The following is a 25,946-nucleotide window of genomic DNA, read 5'->3' as shown; positions in this document are numbered from 1 at the left end:
GACGCCTTAAATGTTATAAAAAAATGAGGTCAACTACGTCATAGTAGCAAGCCTAAATTTTATATATGTTATTAAAGGTACAATTTTAAGACCCCCTGTATGCGGACAGACCATTCCGCAGGGCCCTTCGTCCCCTAGACGCCATTAAACTTTCCCTATGAGTGCGAGAGTAAGAGCATTATTCATACGCATGAATGAAAAACAATTGAATTAAAAAAATAAAAATTGAAAAATTATTGAATACTAACTGACCCGCGCATCTTTGCTTGCGTCACTTAAGAGAAATAGGTCAAAATGTTACATAAACGGGTTATGTAACATTTTTCACTGGTACTCTGCTCCTATTGGTCGTAGCGTGATGATATATAGCTTATAGCTTTTCTCAATAAATAGGCTATCCAACAGTAAAATATTTTTTTATTCGCACCAGTAGTTCCTGAGATTAGCGCGTTCACACAAACAAACAAACTTCTCAGCTTTATAAAATTAGTATAGATTAAAAGTACTTGGAATGTTTAGGAAGATAAGTAACATTATTTTGGGAATTATTTTAAAAATAGATATGGTTTACACTATTCACAAAAATTATGACAAAAAAATTGTAGTCATTCATCATCATCATCATTATCTGAGCTCTTACTTCCCTCATCAAATTGAATATTTAAATCATCTCCACCATCGTCTTCATTGTTACTTGAATTCTCTGTAAAAAAAATGTAGGTAATGATGTTGAAAACAGTTACAAGTAGGTATATTGAAATAATTTATAGTTAAAATAAAATACCTAATTCGTTTTCAAGTGATTCGCTTACGAAACTTGGCAATTGGTCACCATCAAACCACTTAAAATGATAATGGTTATCCTTTAGAACCCACCCTTTATTTGCTGGGCTTAAAATGCTAGGACGCTTTATATGAGCATTACTCCAGACACCCGCAATATAATTTGCTCGTCGAAATTGTTGAAGCAATTCAGATTTACAAGGAGGTAAATTACTTGCGTCGAATTTTTTTACATTTTGCCGGTGGAATTTCTCATTCACATCGCCGACTGTATACGTGTTAATGAAAAGTTGTAGCCGTGCAGCATCTACATCAATTAATCCGGGAACATTATACAACTCGCGGATAAATTTTTGAATTACATCAAATATATTTTGTTCCTTCGCTTTATCAATAGATAATTCAACTTCTCCGAATTGAACAAAAGCTTCTTGATATTCTGGCGATTTCTTCAAAATTTTAAATGGTCTGAGCTGAATTGATGTAGATGCTGCACGGCTACAACTTTTCATTAACACGTATACAGTCGGCGATGTGAATGAGAAGAACGAATTAGGTATTTTATTTTAACTATAAATTATTGCAATATACCTACTTGTAACTGTTTTCAACATCATTACCTACATTTTTTTTACAGAGAATTCAAGTAACAATGAAGACGATGGTGGAGATGATTTAAATATTCAATTTGATGAGGGAAGTAAGAGCTCAGATAATGATGATGATGATGAATGACTACAATTTTTTTGTCATAATTTTTGTGAATAGTGTAAACCATATCTATTTTTAAAATAATTCCCAAAATAATGTTACTTATCTTCCTAAACATTCCAAGTACTTTTAATCTATACTAATTTTATAAAGCTGAGAAGTTTGTTTGTTTGTGTGAACGCGCTAATCTCAGGAACTACTGGTGCGAATAAAAAAATATTTTACTGTTGGATAGCCTATTTATTGAGAAAAGCTATAAGCTATATATCATCACGCTACGACCAATAGGAGCAGAGTACCAGTGAAAAATGTTACATAACCCGTTTATGTAACATTTTGACCTATTTCTCTTAAGTGACGCAAGCAAAGATGCGCGGGTCAGTTAGTATTCAATAATTTTTCAATTTTTATTTTTTTAATTCAATTGTTTTTCATTCATGCGTATGAATAATGCTCTTACTCTCGCACTCATAGGGAAAGTTTAATGGCGTCTAGGGGACGAAGGGCCCTGCGGAATGGTCTGTCCGCATACAGGGGGTCTTAAAATTGTACCTTTAATAACATATATAAAATTTAGGCTTGCTACTATGACGTAGTTGACCTCATTTTTTTATAACATTTAAGGCGTCTGGCAGAAGTAATGGCCCCGGGAAACGGTCTGGCAATAGTCAATTTTAATTCTACATAATATCATTAATAACATATCTGAAAACCAACTTTGCTACTATAACGTAGGTTGGGTCGTTTTTTACGCACCTTCACTCCGCGCTACCTCAGAAACGGCCCCGCTTTCAAGGTAGTGGATGTGCATACCTCTTAACAGACCCTTTATACTAACAATCCTCAAAATTTCAGCTTTGCTAAAATGACGTAGGTCTGGCAGCGCTGGGATCTTGGTCCAAACGTTATCAAAGATGGCTGGATATCTGTTTATGATGATTAGGTGGCGGGTTGGTTGCCTAGCAACGGGGTGGCAGTGGTCAGCCGGGAGGGCACCGTTCCTCATACTCGAGTCATTCGTGCGAGCTCCCCCCGGCCCGGTAATTATTCTCCTCCTAGTAGCCCGTGTTAACTTTAATGTTACTTTACATGTTTCAACTACACACATCTCTCCGCTTTAATTATCATCAGTTTTGTAAAACTTGATAAATGCTAAAGTTTTATAATGGTAGTTATGTTTTCTTTAATTTCTGTTACTTGTATTAAATAAAGTTTGTATAAATCATATTCGTATAGAGAGAGCAACTTACACATACAAAATATCTTATGTTTATTAGAAAAAAATATATACTCAAGAAATCGACACATTCTAACCGTTTTGTTATTTAACTATATTATTATTACGAGTACATAAAACTATATTAAGTGTTTTATTTTAAAAAGATTAAAGACGACAATGATCGCAATAAATGTTAACTTTAAATGCAAACTAAACTAAATTGTTATCTCTGTCTTCTGTTTTTGGTAAAGAAAATGTGCATTCAAAAGTATTTTAGATACCTAAGTTATTTAGTCTTTCATTAATTTCCAAATGAATACAATTTTATTTCTCGGTTTCGTATTGTAAACACATTATTATTATGTTATACTATGTATTGTAATAAAACTGTGAGTAATACTCAACTAAACCATAAATACAGCTAATAACGCATTATCTAATCATAAAAGTTTAATATGACTGACAGAATACACCTCTAAAAATCCAAAAGTCGATTTTTACGAGAAAATTAAATGAGTACGTTTGAGTTACATCGTATTCTCGTTCTGAACGAGATTTTTCACCAATTCCGACTCATTTATGCTTTAAATGAACGAATTCAGTGAGTAGATCTCTATCGGCCGGCACGGTCAAGGGGACTCATCCGATTCTATTCCGACACTAAATAGCCATGGTTTATTTTGTGGTAGCGAGCTTTTTAAAAATGGCAGCCAATTTTCAGCGACATTCTCTCGTTATAAGGATTAGGGAGGTTTAATAAGTGTTTTATTTTTGTGTTATCGCGTTGTTCATATACTTTAGTAACTTATTAAATGGTTTATAGACTGGTGTGTGATATTAGTAACTTGTTAAAAAGAGGGTTTCAACTTGATATGTATCGAGCCTGGAAATTATGTACGCTGTATTTTGTCGCTTTATTTAAAGTTACAAAAATATCCATATCTTTGTATAAATATTTATGATCCATCGCTAAGATATCGCTACAAAACTATTTACGCTTTTAAAGATACCAATATTTAGTTGTAAAATTTTCTAAACTAAATTAAGTTAAGAATGTGGAAAGTTGTGAACACCTCCATGGCTTATTTATAGTAGCTGATTAAATGCGCTTCATCGGTATATTTAACTATACAATACCGAGTAAAATGTTCTGAAATTCTAATATCAAAACGTTTAAAATACAATAAACTATCGCACTATCAAGAGTGCATTCAACTCCAACGCAGTACTATTATTAAACGGAATTCGATTTAAAGCCGAACCCTCCTCGTCGTTTGTGAAATTGACATTTATTCTTCGTTTTTCATTGTTGCTGCAGTCGGATTCGATCTATTGTTAATTAGCTTAAACGGCCCATGCGCTATGCCATGCCAAACAAAACCTGCCGCGGTACACTGTTCCATCGTGATACTGACATATACCGAACGACTTCAAATCGACAACGACAACAATCTTAGATCACACACCACTCTTTATTATTATTAAAAAAACAATAATTCAAGTAAAATTATATATTTCAAAGTCGCGGCTCGAAACAACTTGGCGCTGTAGTCGCGCGGCCAGTGGCGGAACTAAGCATCGTAGACCGCGATAGATACTCCTAACGCCACCTGTTGTCGAATAGACGAATGAGAAATGTAGAGTTCGTAATTTACTTAAATGTTTACTACATACTTGCGTCTCTTGTTAATTAATTCCCTATGGAATTTAAAATGAATTATGTACTTATGTTATAATGTTGAAAATAAAATATGGGAAACACTTTAAGTTAGCTTCTTTAATGTTTGCTCTACATTAAGGTTCATTGCAAATAGCTAGTAGTGTAAGAGTAATCGTAGGCGGACAAGTTTATCATAACTAATCGTTATCGATTAGTTGTAAAAGGTGTGTGCTTGGTTTTATCTATTAAATGACAGGTAACCGACTGTCGGATGAACTACATACATCAACTTACATTTTAATACTTTTAAGTTAAGTTATTTCTTAAGTATGATGTAATAGTCGTTGAATAATTAATTATACGGCTGCTTATAAATACATTTTACACTTTCTATAATTTCTTATGGGGTTTTAAATAAAGACTTTGTCTAACTAAACTATGTCTGATACGTGGTTGCAAGGGCAGCAATACTTAATGCTAAATAATTACATGTTTGTACATTACTTACTGACTTATTGCCCTAAGCACAATTAAATATTCAGTTAAAAAGTTTCCCAACATCTTTAAAACGTATTTAACTATGTACCTATATCTTAATTAAAGATTACAATACACAGTAGACACATATGTAAAAGGTATCGACAGTAAGCGACGTTATAACATACGCGAGTTATTCGCTCCCCATCAGGGCGGAGAGCCTCGATTAAAGCAGTAAATACTTTGAGATTAATTATCTCGTAAACAGTCGCAGGCGCGGGCGTCGCGACTCAAATCGCTCACCTACGCCGTGAGCGCGATACAAATTCAACTTTTCCAATTAAATTTCGTGAGGCATTAATAATTATTTGGGTACATCAATTTGTTTCGTCGCGCGAGGCGCTCTGCTGCCGCCTTCTCAGCCGTAGTACACACTGCATGTAGTGCCGCGATATTTCTTAAGATATATTATGATTATATTGCAATGTAAGGTTTAAGTCAAAGATGTGTTGTTTGGTGACCGTGTTTTTAAAGAACTTGACATTATTCTTTAAACAACATGTCTTATTAGAATTTCGAAAACCGCATCAAAGCGTATTCCTTTAGAAAATATTTGATTTGTTTTCAACTTCTAAATGTAAAAAAATATGTGGACCTAAATAATGGTTGAACAAAATATACTATTTTATATCGTAGACGAGTGTATCTTGAGATATATCAGCACAACTTATTCCCGCTGTCGCCATTCCAACGAATTCTAACTTTGGAATTAATTAAATTAAACTTGAAAATGAAATATTAACACTTTAACGTATAAAATTTAATACCGTTAAGTTATAACGTGATTATTCAACTCCTCGGCAATTTCCAAAAACATCTAGAAAATTAAATTCGCGGAGCGACGGCAGCGCCTCCTTTGAGCCGAGCTTCCGCTTTTGTGCGCGAGGCGCGAGGCGCGAGCCACTTCGTACTGTGAAATTAATTTTCTTCGTCTTTATGTAATTTAATTATAAACATTTCAATATGGCGCTCGGGGAATTTCCGCCCCCGAGAGAAGTTAAATAGAAACGTTTGATACTTATCTCCTAATACACTTCTGGGATGATTGCGCGATTTGAACGAAATTAATTATTTTATTTGCTAAAGAGAATCATTCTGTAATTATCTCTGTCTGATACCTACACGCGTACTATATAAATGATACACATCCAACCGAGATATAATAAAACGTTTACTAGGATTGTTTCTCACCAAAGAATATCTTTATAAATCCAGAAACCGGTAAAGAGCACGGCTTATTTTTGTAATGTCAACGCTTGTGTATAATAAACATTCTGTCAGGGAATTATGTTCAATAACCGCGATGTTTCTGTTTCATTAAATGTATGTTTTTATTTTAATTACTCATACCTTACTAGGTTTATACGTCGTCGATTTTTGCACTCCGAGTAATAAAGCTAAAAGTTTACTTTAATTACAAAGAAAATTAAAATATTTGCATCTAGACCAGTGGGTCCGTGTTCAATTCAAGTTTTTTATTGAATAGCTGTCGTTGAATGACATTCCATCTGCAAAATTAAAAAGTATCTATTTGTGCGGAGTGCACAGTTAACAGATGCCACTAGCGTTCGTGCAATTTTGCTCTTAAACCGTTCACGCTCCGGCGACGAGAGGCGACATCAAACATACGCGGTGCCTGCAAACCTTTTGCCAGCTTATCTCCCATTCACTATCTTCGCAAAATATCTACAACCGGTCCCATTGTTCGATGTTTATTAAATTTCATTTTACGTTTATACAACAACACTTTTGTCGGCCGCTTTTTGTACCGATTTGGGACATTTTACGGGTGGATTAGCTCGTGACGTGTACTTTTATATCGGCCGGCAGCGATGTCTTTTTATAAGTCTCCCGTATTATGGTTTGGTATTGCGCGTATTATGTCATAACAGTGAAGTACTCGACGCACTCGCTCATACATTTTTTGTAGGGCTATTTTATTCTAAATTGAATTCTGAGTTGACAATGACACTGTAAACATCCTGTCTTTTTGTACAATTTTAATAATATGGACAAGTTGGGATAAAGCTCGATGTCACAAGTACCTATACACTTAAAGATAAAGATAGAACAGGAAAGCAGGTAAGATTGTTATTATTTTACTTATGTTTAATGTACCTACAAATAAAACACCTGCTTGTATTAGGAACACTCAAGATGGCTAGGATTAAAAAACTTTTTGTGTGCGATTTTGACTATTTTTCCTAGTATATCCTAATAATCTATTATTATTGTAGAACTTTTAATGAAAAAGAAAGATTTTCGGTTTAAATTTAATTTTTAAAAAAATGTTAGTAATGATGTTACGTGTTTTTGTATATTGAACCATCGTATTCTCAAGCTTCTACCGATACAAAGGCAATTTCTTACATTCCCAAAAACAGAAGTTAATCCACAAAAAATACACATGGCAAACCCGAAACAACACCTTAGATTAAACAATCCAGCCCTACGCCGGCACTAAAAGCAATAAGACTTACAACTCCGCCCCTACCAAAACAATCCTGTATCTCGGTGTCTTCACTAATGGCGCAAGTTCGACAGTCGAACTTAGTTGGAGTGTTCTACGGCTGCAATAAAGATAAATCCAGCAATAATATGTTCGGTTGGCCTTACGTGTAGGATTGCTTGGGCACGAAATTGAATTTGCATGGAGTCTTAAGTCGACACCGATTGAGACGCGCGGCGCTCGCCCGTCTCATCCAGTGGACAATTACGAGTTCACCAACAGTTAGGGTAGGGCGCGATTACGTTGCCAAGCCTGTTGAGCCCCGATCTCTAATTGTTTAGGCAGACCTAACAGCTCTTCGATACGTACGTGATTTCGGGCATTCTCTCCTTGCTCTATTTCTACTGAAGCGCACTACGTGGAGCAAGCGGAATAGTTTAAGTGTTATTTTATGGTGGGCATGTTAAACTCGCATAAGGATTCGCAGTAGAAACATATGCGTGAATTGTAGTATGTGAGCGGCAATCTTCGTCAGTGGAAGGCGCACTAATCCAGACGCCAGAGGGCCAGTACCGTATGAAAGGACGTTCCTTATCCCTTGATCCCGTTGTTTACCAGACATTAAACAGATAACAAGTCCGCGCCCTGATACCGTCTGAGCAGATTAAAGCCCCGGTGGCCGTAATCCGAACTTCGATTAATTTCATCCAATACTTAGTCAGGGAATGCTTAATTGCTCGTACTGTAAATTGTTATTTATGTAGGTAAGTTGGTACTTAAAACCAGCAAAAAATATTCAAGTTTAAGCTCAATGGAGCCTAAAGGTGAACAAGACGAGCCACTCGTAAAATCTTAACGGTTTTAAACTTAGACTATCTACATTTACTATTAAATTAAGTTTCAATAGAAAATAGCTGCTACAGCTAAGTTTCCTACTTAAGTTACTTTATACCATAATTATTACAAACAAACAAGATTGAGTTACATCGTAAAAAGTATTGCTGCAATTTTAACACCAGGCGCCGCTCACCCGCGGTTACTTATATCATTGTTAAATTCTTCATATGAACTCAGACTTTACAATCAAATAACCGGTTTCACCATCTCCAGAAAGTTCAGATTTTATCTGACATATACCTACTTATTTTTATCGTTTATACAGCATTTGTCACTATCTAACGGATAGACTAATTAATCGGCATTCATCATAAAATCATAATAAAATCAAAACTCTGACTTTGAAAATAATAAATCCATGAACAAACGAAATTAGGAAAAGTATTTAAAATTCAGTTATTTTCGTGTCAGTTGAAACCTCTACGAGCTAAAATTATTCGTCTGCCTCTACACGGATTTGCAAATTACTGCACAAATCAGACGACAATGGTTCCGTGTTAACGTCACGTCACATCCAACTAAATTTCAAACAGATCGGACATGTTGGAAATGAGTATAAAATAATCATTGAGCCTCGTTTTATCTAAAAACAGATTGGATTCGCCGCGCGGTGTGACAATGTATCTACAATGTAATATGCACATAACACGTGCACATTTGATGCAAGTGACAAGTTAGTTGGCAAAGGGGATTGATACAGCTCTATATAGCTTAAAATATAGAGATGTGTGCTGTGTAGTTTGTATTTATTCCTTTATAGCAATAGTGGTGGGTGCGTGCGCTCTCTGCAAACACTGTCGCTCGTGCATGAAATAGCGTCGCGATGATACCCTCGCACCCTAAACGAACTTAATAAATCATGGACTGCGAATGATACAAATTAAAATGTAAACATGACTGAATAAACATTGGGTGTAATGTAGATACCGTTTATGGTACATGTTATATGCATGGAATAGATATTTTCTCCCTGTGATTATCATTCAGATGGCTGCAATTTTCTTTACCGATAATCTTTTTGAATTGATTACGGTCGGACTGAATTATTGACCGCGGGAGCTTCTTCATACATTTTTATATAAATATAAACTTAGAGATATTGATTACGTAGATACAACAATACTATGACGAAGCAGCCGTCATAATATTATAGCATAATGTCTAATTAATAAAAATATAGACATTCAGATTGACCTACACAGATAGTAGCAAGTAATCCGCAATTATATTATGCTAGTGGCCCATTCGGTATTGTCTCAGGGGATCGTATATAGCCTATAGCAATCTGGGCACCACAAGCCTCTAATCTAGAATACTCCATCTGAATTGGCGCTATCTGTGTAGGCAGAAATAGGTTTCCAGCCAACGGCTTACTAGACTACACTAGTAAATACATTTTGATTCAGCACTCAAAATTGTGACAACATTCCTATCAGAAATGGGAAAAAAGTTGTGTCAGATTTCTAACAATCGTTTCTTCTTGTATCTGCAAATATTTTCTGGGGAAATAAAAATATGGAACAGGAGCATAAAGATCCAACAGGTATTTTTTTATAAAATAATAAATTTTTTTTAGAAACGCTAATTACTTTACGAAGAAGTAGATAGAGCCTGTAGCAAGGTGTCGCAGTATTCGTTATCAAAACTCGTCCTCCGCAATTTAAACATTGGCTTAAATACCTACACGAGACGTGAACGTCACATAAACACTCCATTTGCCAGTGCTCAATCATAGTTAAAACAAGGCAATATTTTCTCTGTACTGTAAAAAATATTTTTTATTTTTGTCAGATTTATGTTCTTATTTGACGAATATTATACTGATTATTCAGATATAGGAAAGTTGAAGACTTGGCGTAAAATGAACTTATGTGAAAAATTACCACGCTATACATAACACCATTGGTGTGTGTTTCACACAGAACTCTCATAGCATTCAATAGAGCTGACTACTCCGGGTTCCAATTGGTATTGATTCATTATCATTCAGTTTGAATAGGCATAGTCCAGGCCTATCTAATTAGTATCGGCACAAACCAACAAGACGTATTCCAATATTTGTGTTGAACGTCTTAAATCACATTTACGTACCGCTGTAACAAGCGGCCAGGTATGTTTGTGGACCGATAAAATGTAGTTTGGTCTGATCGGATTCAAGTCATGCCCACCGCCACCGCCTGAACAACGGTAACCACACACGACACTCGCCCGCTCTACATACAAATGTATCACATCTTTCTGCATATTACGTCACAGCGCCGACCTCACTATTCCTCATCTTATTTTCCGCTACACACACACGCATACATATACATACACAGAGGGAATTTTCCTCATGGGTTTGACTATCCCACACTCAAATTGACTCTATCCGATCAACTTTGTTGACAACCCATAAAAGCGCAGGCAATACCGCTAGTTAGTGCATTCCAAAACATTGCACGTTTTAATACAATGCTTTATAAATCGTTGCAAAATGGGCATTTAGAATATTTTACGACTGTTTTGTACGTGTGTTTATATCAATGTAAATTAACTTTCTACTGTCCTGACAGCCTTATTAATAATATAACTTCTGAACCGCAATCGCCCGAATGACTAACTCAGAGGCAAAGTCTCAATCTGCAAACACAAATATAAAGCTAATTAAAAAGTTTGAAACTAAATTATGAGAGGGGTTGCGCCCGTAGCCTCCGTACCAAGATTGTCGCTAAGATTGAATGAAAGGGGTGTTATCGTCAGGAATGTGTACTAGTTGCGCCGCAACGTGGCAACTCTTGAGCGGGAGCTGCGTTGCGGGATCAAGTGTCATGGTACCGGAACGATGTTTGTTCAAGCCAGTTGCTGCGACAAACATCGGTGTCACACTCGGAGAATCACAAATTTATATTAGATATTCATAACAGGCGCCAAGGACTTGTTCATTTCGTAAATCTCAGCACAATAACAGTTACTTAATACTGGCACGCAAAACAGTTATGAGAATATTTTATGTAGGCTAGCTACTACCGTATGATGGTATGTTCGATTACAACCTCGCGGAGGTCAATGTAGGTAGGTACAATTTTATTGATCGATAATATGTTTTTGAGTTGAATTGAAGTGGACCCATAAAAACAAAGAGCATACGGTCCCTTCGGACTATTAATTCAAGTCAAAGCTAAAATGCGACAAAGGCGAGTCAGCTCATAAAATTTATAGGCGATCGAATGAGATAATATGGTCGACGTTAAGAGCAGCTTAGACAGTTTGGAAATTTAAATGTGAAGTAAGTTTTGCGAGATTGCGCGGTATAAATCAGCGCGAGAGCGGCCGGCGGCGGCGGCGGGCGGAGGCGGCGCGGCGCGGCGCGGGCGCGGCTCGTCAGCCCGCTGCGGCGATAAATCCGCGACTCCCTCGGGCTTCTTAACCGTTCTCCATCTTCATGTATACTCCAACACCGACGCTTCGTATGCTCCGACTTGCTACCTAAGTACACATCTTTTATGCAACGTTCACATTTCACACTTTCATACAGAGAGATTTCGACTGCAGACAACACTTCGAACTATTGATGACACGTTCTGTTCGAATACGAGTCAACTTTATGGTAGATGTTGTGTTTTATTACTGTGTTTTAAGTAGATACCTATGTATTTCGCTCCAAATTCGTGCTGCGACATTAAGTTAAATACCCAACAAGTTTTTAACATTTCTTAGTTATCCCATCTGTCAGCTTGTAGCGTCCGAAGTATTTTCCGCGAACTTCGCCCTAATTCTTTTTCACGCTACATTTCAAGAATCTTATTTTTGTAATTACAAAAATGTCTAGTACGCCGACGTTATCCTTAATTGCTGGACATAAAAATTCCATTTAAATTTCCCTTTTAACGATCGGGGAGAAGTGTCTAATTGTATAATACACTCGTTTGCGTATTTTTATTGTTGGTACAATAATTAGAACATAACGCGACTTCGCCCTTTTTAAGCAGGTTTGTAATTAAACTTTTCTTAGGAGTTGTAAAAGAATATTGCGAGATGCGAGCGTACCTTTTAGCAGTGGCAGGGGTGCTAGTGTCGGCAGCGGGAGGGGGAGGGCCGGTTATTTAAGAAATGGAAAGAAAAGCAATTTACTGCTTATCAGCGGGAGTAGCGACCCGCGGGTCACTTCGGATAAAAAAGTATCTACCTATGTCGAGACCGAGACATCTGAACAACTTCTGCACGCCGGCCCCTGCAATCGACTTCCTGCTTATTTCAACACAATAATGTATAACATAAACCTGTTTGAGTATAGGTTTATATAAGCACTATTTTAATCGGTTTCTGCTAGTGAGAACTCCGAATTCCTCGGAATGAAAAATAGATTAATCTATAAAGTTACTCTATTATAAGTTGTTGGACGAGTTAAAGTAAAATTAGCTTAAGTCGACAAATTCCTCTCGTAGCTTAACGTCTACGCGACTCTCAACAAACTTCGCAAGTCAAAGACGCACGTTGGTGTGTGTGTAGTACGTATGTTCACTAGAATATTTAAGCAAAGTATATACAACATAAGATCAGAATAAAATTATACTAGGCTTACATTATGAATGTATTAAAACGACTTCATGCGAAACCTCAGTCGCGTCACCTCTTGACCACGGCGTATCTGTCTCTATCCATCTAACAAAATGCAGAATATTAACTACTTAAAGGAATAATTGATAAAACCATCCTACAAAGAACTTAAAATGCACCAGCCTGTACTTTAAAACGATTTCAGAAAGAAGGAGACTTCTTTACTCTGACTCTATGTTTTTTTTATATGTGCACCGATTACGCCAAAATTTTCTCAACCGATTTAGGTGATTCTTATATCGACCGAAGCGGAATAGCTGCCATTCGGTTTCATATACTATTATTATAGAATATTTTTTACGTTACCTATTAGAAAAATATAAGCATTCAACATGAAGATGATACGATTGTGTGGAAGGGACATTGGGCATTACTTATTCAATAAATTGCCGTTCTTTGTTTAAACAATAATAGATACGAACGAACAGAATCAAAACTCAGTTTGCTTCATCTTTTAATTTCGGAATTGATTATTTTTGATCCAACAATATAATATATGTTAATCAATTACTTTGAAATATTGCGGTATGTAAACTGTAGAGTTATGTGCTACAAAATATTTCGTTCACGTAGTACTTTGATGACCTGCTGAATGTATTGTACTATCGAACAAACTGAATCATGATCCACCATGTGCTCACTTTCTAAAATACGTCTATATACGCGTAGGTCGAAATTGGCTTGAACCTTCGTTTCCTTGGTGATGAATTTGTTATCTGTCATTATTGCGACAAATATTTGTGCGTCAATACAATAATGCTTTGCTACCGATTTCAACAGGCTCCGTGGTGTAGTAGGTTGATGTTACGACTGCGACGCGTCAGGAGTGGGTTCGATACCCACTCAGGACATGGTTTATTCGGCCATTATAGGAAATAATGTTACTATAAAAATTAAAATAATATAGGGTAACCAGCATAGTTATTACCCGGTTAAGGAATTGATACACAATTTTGGTCAATATTATCTTTATTTAGTAAAACATTGACATAAACTCTATTATAAACGCAACTTAAATATTCTTTCTAAAATAACATCAGTCCTTTGTTTCAATAACTTTATACTTATTCAATACTAGCTGACCCGCGCAACTTCGCTTGCGTCATAAGAGCGAATGGGTCAAAATTTTCCCCGTTTTTGTAACATTTTTTACTCGTACTCTGCTCCTATTGGTCGTAGCGTGATGATATATAGCCTAAAGCCTTCCTCGATAAATGTGCTATCTAACATTGAAAGAATTTTTCAAATCGGACCAGTAGTTCCTGAGATTAGCGCGTTCAAACAAACAAACTCTTCAGCTTTATAATATTATATAGTACTAGCTGACCCGCGTAAATTCGCTTGCGTCACATAAGAGAGATTGGGTGACATTTTTCCCCGTTTTTGTAACATTTTTTATTGGTACTGTGCTCTTATTGGTTGTAGCGTGATGATACACAGCCTATAGCCTTCCTCGATAAATGGTCTTCCTAACACTGAAAGAATTCTTCAAATCGGACCAGTAGTTCCTGAGATTAGCGCGTTCAAACAAACAAACAAACTCTGCAGCTTTATAATATTAGTATAGATGTATAGTATAGACAAAACACTTAAAAACCAGAAATACTAGCGAATACTGTTAAATCAAATGTGTTATCCTTAACAAATATTGCAATAAACTTACTTTTTCTTTTCGAACTACACACCTGTCGCACAAACGTCAGACATGAGTTCTATAAATTAAAAATGTTACCAATATTCTAAAAGTGACATATATCGCAATTAATTTGAACTGGTTACTTTAGAAATTAAAATAAACGTATTATTCCTTAACATTGGCAATCACTGTATGATGGGCAATGACTATAGTGGTTACCCTAATCGTTTCACAGATTTCTAAATGACGTGCTATTTGATATTTGACACAAATAGGTTTTTTCGTAGTGAAAAGAGTTTAGACTATTTACGTTCTAGATTCAAATTAAGAGTGATTTATCGAAAACGTATCTACGTACTGTAGTAACAAAGGTCAAAGTTGTTTGTAGTCGTAATACATCATAACACAGTCGTATGCATGTTTAAAATGTCGTAAGTGCAACTTTGACGATAAAGATGAAATTCTTACTGTTTTGACGGTGTCAAGCGAATTATCGGCAAAATGGGTCATGATTCAGTTGGTTCGATAGTACGTATCTATCGGCTCGTTGATCTAATGCCAATGAACGTGTGAAAATAATGCGTGCAAATACTTTTGGGGCCCCAGATTAAATTCTTTGAACAAGTGTTGTAGGAAACTAGGTAAATAACTAATACAGGGAGGAAAAGACTTTCGAAGATAGTACTCGTTAAATATATATGTTATAGTTTTATACATGTCAATTTGATTATATGTGAAAAGATCGTTCAAGCCGACCCTGAAATATATATTCTATATATTTTAACGATTTCAAATATTTGTTAAAGTTTATGAAATAAAGCATATCTGACTTTGACTTTGACATTGTATATTATAATTATTTTCTACATATCGATTTATCATAAACAATTATTGGCAAAATGACTGAAGTAACACAGAAAACATAACCGGCAACTTTTCAAAGGTGGCTCTTGGTGGCAAAGATGGCACTAACGTGTAAAAGGGTACGTGTAATAGGTAAAACGTTGACTTCTTTAAAATTATGAGTAGCATTGATTGGTCTTAATTAATAAATTGTAGAGTTTTTAATTCACTTTCAATTACCTACCTTTAATTAACATAACCAAAGGCTGCAGCTCTAATAAAAAAACAAAATTTAAAATGAATGATATTTTAAAATCTACAAATGGATTCACGATAATCAAATCCTAAATAATCTCATACGTTACCGATAATTTCTATAGATCGTTCAAAATGTTCCCTTTCCTCTTTACACAATGTAACACAATGCTTCATTGTACGTTTAGTAGGAGCGGCAAAAATTTGCAATGATTAGTTAGGGTGAATCTATTTTTACTTTACTGGGGTGACGGGTCACGACCCGACCAAATATTTGGCTATCAATGACTGTCCTTGTATTATTATAATCGATTTTCGAAACAGTATTGTTGAACTTTATTATATTGACAATTAATGATAATTTATTCCGGGTGTCGTTCTGACGTTTTTTATATTTATTGCAGTGTTTGAAATAAATCTACTTCGGTTGCTTTAGCGTACCTACTTCAGTACTAGGTTCGCTGTATTATGTTAGTTGACTATATTAAGATAGGAGCCTCAGACTCAAGTTTTGAAATACAAGTTAATATTATGCGAGGATGATATTATAAATGTAATTCAGGTATAACAGGCATCATATTATATTAAGTATGTGTTTGAATAAATTTTGTTTAGGCTATGCAAAAAAAAATATAATCGCGTATCAAGCCCATCATTATAATCGACTTTGCCAAAACAGCTTATTGAACAACTATCGGATGCAAAATAGATCTCCGTCGGTTGATTGATCGAAGGGAGGTCAGAGCTAATGTTTATTAACTGTATAAATTATACAAAAGCCAAATTTGCGCTCAATCACTTATACCCAATATAAATTCCGGCGATGTTCCTTGAAACGCTGTGTCAACCTATCCATCAGTGTAAAAATTCCCTGTTGATCCCCTTAATTTAATCAAAAGATCGCTTTAGCTGGTCATGGACAAGAAAAAACGGAATGACGTAACGTAACGACGACACGGTGATATAAAATTTTCATCGAACGGAAGCCGGGGGGTGAGGCAGGTGGGTCGAGGAGGGAGGGAGGACCTCCTGGTGTAATATCCAAGTCGATCCGGGTAACCAATAAATTACAATTTGACATAAACAAAACCCCCACTCCACAGCACGTAGCTGCGAATTATTTATTTGATATACACAAACGACTAACCAGTGGACTGACTCCAATCATGTTTAATATTAAATATTACTATTAGTAGAATTAAATTACGATCGGCCACAACAAAACTAGGTAGATGTCAATCATTGCAAATTTAACAAATGTTAAGAAAGTTGTTACAAATACAGTCGAAAATATTTTTTTATCTGAAACTAGTAGAGTCATAAAATAAAATAAAAATGAGTGGTAGTTCAAGACATAAAGTTATTGACAGAGTCTGACGGAGGTGATCGTCGGAGCACATCTGACCTCCGAGGGCCGCCCGCACCCTGCTGGATGTAATAAAATTTGCATACTTTTAATCAAGGCTCGTGTTGTGGAGAAGTTTCCCAATAACGGAACGCCGTGATCGATTTGATGCCCGGTCTAGGCATCGTTTTTGCATTTACAATGATGTTTATTACGCTTCACCGACGCGTGGGTTAGAACTATAAAGCTATTTCTCTTGTCAATTTAATTATAAAATTATTGAAGCGTGTTATGAATTTATGGTTATGAGTTTGATCTAACACATAGAGACGTAATCAGAATCAAAGTTATTTCAACCAAAGTATATCAATGACCGGGGAGATAAAGATGTCGATTACACTTGAAGTGTTGGCCATAGATTCTGCAACTCCTATTCCACGGCCAATTGTTTTATTAAAGACAATCATAACACTGTAGAGTCGGCATTACTCTTTATAAAGTTAATATGTATTTATGTATACGGTAGCAGGCGATGTTGTAAATAATGTTAGTAATACCGACGGCAACTCGCCTTCAATGTTGTAAGAGGATTCCCGTGGCGCAGTTTGCAATAAATTAGCTGGCTTCTAATATAAAACGACAAAACCCCGACAGAGCGTCACGGCCCCGCACTGCCTCCGCCCGCCGCCTGTCCATCTCCGCTCCGCATTAATCGTGTTTAGTTAGCGGATATTGGCGGCGGAAATTCAAATGCAATCAAATGAAAATAGAATTGGTAAAAAAGCAAAGAAAACAAACCGACAGGCGTCAGTCTAGCGGGAGCGCGCGCCCGCCCTCGGCCGCGCCCGCCCGCGCCAGCCCGCGCACGCTGACCGTACTTACACGATTTTAAATTGTACATATCTGAAATTCCGATCTGTCGCGCACCCACCCTGCGCTATGAAATGAAACAAAATAAAAGTGGAACGACACGGCACGAGCGGAAAAAATCAAAATCGAAATTAAAAATAAAAGGTTTTTCCGACGCGGCGAGGGAGGCGGATGCAATGTTTGCGGCCGTCATTCGATGCAGTCCGCAATAAAAACACGCGCTCGACTTCTACATATAAATATGTGCGGCAGGATTGATTGGAATTGAATATGTGTGGGTGGGGGTGGCGCGGTGCAGGAATCGAAGGTGAGCGCCGCTAAGACTGTAATCGGTTTTGCCCGGGGCCGCCGAGCGCCGCGCACCGCCGCCGCACCGCTCACAATTAAACTTTGTTTGTACATGTGTCGCTCGAGATTAGCCGCAATGCTCTTTTTAAGTGGACCAACTGCATCCCTCGTGCAATTTAAGAACCAAGAACACAATTTCGGCAATTAGATTAGTCACAGATAGCAGTTTTGTAGTTAAGGTCGTAAAATATTCATTGGGTAAGGAATATTAACCGCATTGCTATTAATAACAGGCTTCTTCAGCACCGCAACAGAGTACATGTAGCAATCGCGGCAAATGTTCGAAAGATGTAAATGCGGAGTTTGCCGGTAGGGCGGCAGGCGGCATCGGGGCGACGCGGCGCGGCTCGACGTCGACACATAAATCATCGGGAGGGGCGCTGATTGCCTTCAATTATGGCATTAACTTTCATGCCTAATTTTGTATTGCTAGTTATTGCCTAGCTCCCCCACTTGCGGTCAAATGTTACCGAATTTATTAAAAGACCCGTAATTGGACAGTGACTGAAGATGAAAATAGAGGTAGTTGAATTAAGGCCAATTCATGTTATTATCGTTTTGTGTCTTCTGGTTGTCTGAATTACTTATGAACACTAGATGAGATGCAAGAGATTTCATGCTCAAAGTAAGAACATTTAAAATATCAAACTTCAACAATCAGTTTTTCAGCTCTCGGCTAAGAAACGGCTCAATAGTATTATTTAACAACAACGTAGCTTATCACTTATCTAATGGAGTAACACAGAATTATTTTGGTACCCCTCGAAGTTTGGTACAAAGTAGGTACAGCTCAAGAAGGCTCAATCGATCAATCACTCTCAGCATAACAGTTACAACCGTGAAATCTTCAGGGGCAAGACAAAGATAATTCCCGTTTAACTTCCGTTTCCAACTTATCGAATAATTTAACTGAACATTTATTTTTGCGCGCTCATCAATCAAGCCAGCTCGCGCTTCGCCGATAAGCCGCGCCTCGACGCCGAGAAATGACTAGGCATTACATAAATCCCCTCGGATGATGAAAAGTGAAGTCTAACAGATAAGAACCTACAAAAAGTTACGATGAGAAATGAATCGCGATTTATATCCGCCGCTGGCAATTCCCGCAGTCGCGTCCTCTGCCACGGAGCGCCGCGGAGCGCCGCGCGGCGAGCGACGGTGCCGAGCCTACTCGCCTCTCGAGCGTAGAGCCTCGGTGAGCGTAGAGCCAAGCCGCACGCTACTAACATCCTTCTCAAATGTTTCAGTTCTCCCCTAATTAATTAGTACTTAATTCCCCTTTTTTTTTTTTTAAAGACAACTCCCGCACTAAGAATTGCTCTTGTGTCGCGGGGACTTTTACAAACATACAAACAACGGACACAAAGCACAACCAGACCCGAAACAATTATTTGTGGATCGCACAAATAATTGTCCCGTGTGGGAATCGAACCCACGACCTCCCGTTGCAGTGGTATCGGCGTGGCGACCTTAAACCACTGCGCCACGGAGGCAGTCTAAATTTGTATTTACTATTATTTGTAGTTCGATAAAAACTGTAGGTACTCTTTCATTAAACTTTGAAAACTATAACTAATGTTCAACTTTTATGGCTCTTATAGGCTTGTTCTGTATAAGTCAAGTCATGACCAAATGAAATATGAGAAAGAAATAATTACTTATGACACACAAATTTATTAAATAATACATTAATCGGGAACCAACCTACTGTTTACTTCACGACCTAGTAAAATTATAAACTTTAACTAATCTTGGCGAGCACTTAATTATCCATATTATGTGTTTTATAGCGTACATTTAAAAAATAAAATCAAGCAAAAAGCTGCGCAAAAAGCCAAAGTTTAATCGAAACTTTTCTCCGGGCGGCCATTATTAAGATAAACAGTACAATACATAAGCCTATCTCGACATTTATTTTATCACGGGTTCACATCACGCGCCGCTATTCCCTGTTATGATACGGCCCGTACCTGAGTGGAGCTGAAAGAAAAGCTATAAACCTGTTCGGAGCGTTTCTTCCGGCGCGCCGGAGCGTCGCGTACGCGCGCCGACTGGCAAGCAGTGGTCCCGCGCCCCGCGCGCGCCGCACCCACCCCCTCGCACGCCCGCGATCACCCCCCACATCTGCCGACCATATTTTCCACTTTATGTGTGACAGTTGAGGTAATATCGAGACTCTCGCCGCTCTCTGATTGGACGAAAAATACACATTAAAGGAACCTGCCGGTTGCGAGCGAGCGATTCGAAGCTGTATTCCCGTGGAAAATGTCGGAAAATATTGTATTATGGGGGTGGAAAATTGCCACCCTACCGCCCGCTCGCTCGACTCCGACAAAAACTGTCGAGTATTTGTTTTTGATGAAAACGATTTATTATTCTACGTGGGTTGGAGGCAATAAAGATAAGCCGGCGAGGTGCCGGAGCCTTATTACGGCTAACCCTCGCCTTTGTTTCCTTATAAAGAATAATAAATGAGGCCGCACGCTTATTTACCAACTTCCTTAATTATTTATTTATGCGGAAACATTGTTGATATTTGTTAGATGCATAAATTGAGTTCCTGAAACTTTCAAACTGGGCGGCTGAATCAAAAATATTATTTTATAGACCGTTGAGTTTGGGTTAATTGACATATATTATCGTATATTTTTGATCAGAGTGTAATAAATCATGAAGTAGTAAATCCCGGCAGCGACGTACAAACAGATAGCAATAGCCATAACGCTAAATCCGCAATTTGCATTAACACCCCAATGCATAGGGACGTACACCCTCATGATGATAGGGACCATAGGACTATTTTGTGACATAAGATCCTTATGTTGATAACAAGCATATCCACAATTCCACTAGAGATTAGAAGAGATAATATAAACTTCAACATTTTTTTTATTTATCTTTCAAATTCATCAAAAGTGTAATCACTCGCAACTAAACAACCACTCTAGTCAAACTAATTTATTTCACATTGATTGATACCAGTAACAATAATATAATCGTACACGTCACCTGCACGACATGTTATTTAGTGACAAAGTAAAATTAACACGAGATTTTTATATGAACAGTAACAAAAGGACGGTAGCGTGGCATCATCAGTCCCCCGCTGTGCGCACGCGCCGCTAAACAAACCATTTAGTCAGATTTATTAATTTCATCGTAAACGTGGACATGTGGCCACTCTGTCAGACATTTTACTTGTTTTTATCATCTGTCGTGTTTACCAACCACGCTTTTTACTGTCATAATAGTAACTTTTATAGCTTTGATTTAGTGGTGAAAATGTTTTTGTTATTAAATATTGCTGCTATATGTTAGGTGATTGTAAAATGCGTTTAAAATATAACTATTAAAATTAAAATAAGTACTAGAAGATGCTGAAATTCGGATTCGAAGTTTAAGTTCACTATTCAATAAATCATGAAATATAATATGCTGTTACATCAAAAATAAGTCTATAGTATAAAAAAGTAAATAATATTCTTAAAGAGTTCTAATTTGGTCAGCAGTTTAATCAAAGAAAAAACATAATTGCCTACGCTTTTAAAAATTTTATTGCATATATTTATAACGACAAATTTGTTTGTACAAATTGGTTGTACAGCACCTAGTCTCTGTAGGGTGACGTTTAAAAATTTAAATATCGACAGACGACCCCTCCTAAATTAAATGAGCGCGCATCTGAAAAATGTTCCACCGGTTCGCGGAACAAAACGCTGTATATCCATACTCGCACGTTACTCTTAAGACGTTCTGGTTCTATGCAAATATCTATGGGGATGGTTTATGCGTTAACACGCGAAGATTTATTATTTTGGCGAACTAAAGTAGCGAAGTAAGGAATTGGTAAAGTAAGAAACATGATATAATAAGTACGAATAAATATATTTCTAAATTTTACGTCAAAATGTGAGGCATTCTAAAACCCGGAAAATGTAATGCTGTAGAACAATAATTTTGATACTGCATATACAGTTTTCAAACGGAAAACTTATTTTAAAAAGTTCACAGTAAATATTCATTTGTATTAGTTTGAGATTAATTTCGAATAAAGGATTTCAGCCTGTTTATATAGAAACTCTATTTATATGCGTAAACTTCGAACTGTGTGTTGTCTTTAAACAAAAACCACTATATTATTTCTTACATTAAATATTCATATTTTGGAAAATTTCGGTTTTCATGGTCACAACATACGAGTACATAGCCAGGTAAAGTTTTAAGCCTTTTTAACAGATCATAAATGATTGCTCCTCCTAATTTGGTTCCATTTGTCAAAATAATGGTCATCATAAATTATATCACGTTATTTAATAAAAATAACACCCAAAAAATACTGTAGCAAAATTTTATTTCATTTTAATTCTATCATTTTGCACATACATATTTAGTTAACCGCATTAGTTAGTTACATGTTTTAGCAGTATAATAGAGAATTGCTTAGCAATTAGCATTAGAGCATAAAGCGGTCCATAGCACCCCTAAATGATGCGTAGCGGATGCGGTGTAAGTTAACTCGTACTATTTAACCATCCGTTCATACAGCCGCGATGAAACAACACCCTCGCCGCCCTTCACACAGAAAGAGACACAATCACACATCATAACAAGATAGAACGAGATAGAATTAAATTCATCGAAGCATATCTCATAAATAAAATACAATATGGTGAGCAAAACATTGAATTATGCCGGTATTATGTCACATTTGGCCTTTGTGAATTAGTCAGTGCATTACGCTGGGGGAATAGTTTGGCTACTTGTCAGGGATGTTAACCGACCGTGAATGTATGGATTTATTACTTTATATCTATTCAAAATGATAATCGAGCTTTGTTAAATAAAATATTGAAACAATAGAATCATTTAATTTTATTTAGAATCATTTTAGTAACTGGGTACAACGTTTTAAATTATATCAAATGGAAAATAAGGTACATCGGTAAACTATAAACTGTTATACCTGTAAACTATTTTAAAACTGCTGATTCGTTTGAATACATATAAACTGAAAGATCATCGAAACAGTTACATGAATACAAAGTTCCCCTTGAATTGTGTATTTTAAAACAAGTTCATAGCCATATTGGAAACACTTCAATTTATAAACAAAATGCTCGGCTCTGCTAAGCTATAAAGGGGAAAACGGCGCGCCCGATTCAGCGAAATCATAGAAAAGCACATAAATTGGTGCGCATTAACATTTCCTTTATCCTACGTGTCGTGTATGACGGGGGCGCCACCGAGCGCTGCGCCGCGCGGGGCCGCCCAAGACAATAAATTTACATATTTCACCCCTCAAACAGACCTTTTTTGCCATTCCGCAGAATTACGCACATATGGGAATATTCTGTTGAATACATCAGCAGTAAGGAGAGATACTCTCAGAATAAAATTATCTTCCACGACGCCACATTTGCAGATAAAGAGACGCCACACTTTGACGCCTTTCATACAGACTCAGTTTTTTTTGTGTTACGCAAAAATAAACCTACCTGACATTGAGTTTCCTGATTTAGGACACGAGACAACTATTCTTTTTTCAAGTTTTCTTTGTTCGACATATGCACCATCGTATTAGCTCACAACAACTAGATAATCACCTTGAGTCTGCAATAGTAAACAAAATGAACAGAAAGTAATTAGTAAATTAAGCTTTCAATTCTCTTAATCGTATTACGACTACATAATAATATGTATTATGGGGTGTCAGGTACATACGCAGATTCACGTATGGAAATGTAATTTTGCGGTAGAGGCACCCTTTAAAGGGTCAAATCAAAATCATTTTCACAGTCCAGTGAAGCAATGTACGGTCGGCAACGTACAGCTATGCGCAGTGCAAACGTGTACTTTGTAACCACTCTGTTCACCTCGGATACATGCTGAATTTCAACAGATTTCTATTTAATCGTGCATAGTTTTTAAAAATAAACTAGCTGCGTCAAAACTCAGGGCCTATATCATCTTTTGTTAAACCTGGTCTCTGAAAAACATTTTCAATGGAAGAAAAAGTAATCGTAACAGAATTTTATTTTAACACAAAAATGTAAGACCTTTAAGTAAACGTGATAGTTCATAAAATCATTTGGTAACTAAACATAGAAATTTGTCTCGACTACTAAGTCAGAAAATTATTAACCTTTTTCAGTATCTTTTAAGGAACCCAAATTGCTATCTTATGGTAAAAAAACCAATGGGTCTCATTCAATTAAAAGTTACGACGTGTAATTTCTTACTACAAACTGTTACAGAAAACATAACGATTATTGTTTTTTGATCATAATTTCACGTCAAGTGTATTCGATTCTAGGAATAACTTGTAGTAAGCGCATTTGAATTTGTAAGTGCCCCGACACAACTTACCCATGTGTACCGTACCTTCTTTACTAATAAAAAGCAAAATAAAGTTATAAACATACATACACACTTTGTTATCCATATTACTCCGCTGCTATATAAGGGGCTACAGTTTGACCAGCACTTAGGTATTATGCACAATCGTATTACGTACCGACGCCGAAATAGGAGGCTGCTTTATAGAATGTAGCGTGAGAGTGGACGGTAGAGGAGACGGACGACACTAATACTCATTAGAATTACATGGCGGAACGAGCGGTCCGGCCGAGCGTCGGCCGCGCCGCGCCGCTGCCGTGTCCGACCCGTTCGGTCGCCCTCAGAACAATTTAGATTTGTCTCTACATCTGTCTCTACGACTATGTCACCAGATAATAGAGCTCAGAGAACACTGTAATATATTCTAAATATTTTGTATTTATTTACGCTCTCCGAATGAAATCATAATTACTTGTGGAAGTAGACATAATTAATAAGACATCTTAGTGAGTCCATCCAGTCTGTGGGCTCTCAAAAATTACATTGAAAGCTAATTAATTGTTTGGTGGAGGTGTTATTCAAATCCAACAGCAAAGTGAAAACGTCGTTACATGGACAAATACGGCGTTTCATCTAATCCGCAAGTCAAAATCATAAATACAGAGCTTTGATTGTATGTAGTCCAATTAGCAAAGTTAGCTTATCCGAATAATACGTATTCCGAGAGATGATGCCTGTAATACATAAACTAAATGATAGGAAACTAGGACACATCAATATTCATAGATAGGCAACCTACACGTTTGGCTAAACAACATCAGCACAGATATACGCATATGTTGTATTTATATACAATCTATGTTAATTGTAAATTGTTAGTTAGCTCCATATTATGTAGTTGCACACTAAAATTAACGAAATTATTCAAATTGATTTAATACGTGCTATTTAAGTGTTTATGACGGATTTGTCAATATTTTGACAGGTTTGAGAGGATTTCTCAAAATGTAAATATTTTTTATTACAAATCTATAAACTTTCTTATCTAAGTCTCATCTATTGCTAGATCCTAATTTAACTCCAACGAAATTAACTATTGATGCAAGTGCCTTTGAACGCCTGTGGTCTCTACAACGGTTGCAGTTTAGAACAATGTAACGATATTTACCTAGGCGCAGTTTGCAACACAAATGTGAGCCAGCTCTGTTGAGAAACACTGGCAGCGGAATATTGCAGGAACATCCACCTTGTATTGATGCCACATCAAAAGACAAAACAAAACATATTTCCTGTTGTGTTTTTGTCTAACAATCTATATATATTGTTGGGAAATATCGCATTCTGTGCACGAATTCCACCACAATCGATAAGAGAGATGACCGCTGGCCGCGAGGCGAGGGGTGCGGCGGCGGCGCGGGGGGCACTCGATGGGGAGACTGTTATTTGATTAGTCTTACC

This window comes from Anticarsia gemmatalis, chromosome 3 (genome assembly GCF_050436995.1).
Source record: "Anticarsia gemmatalis isolate Benzon Research Colony breed Stoneville strain chromosome 3, ilAntGemm2 primary, whole genome shotgun sequence".
Lineage (NCBI taxonomy): Eukaryota > Metazoa > Arthropoda > Insecta > Lepidoptera > Erebidae > Anticarsia > Anticarsia gemmatalis.
This window is presented reverse-complemented; position numbering follows the sequence as displayed.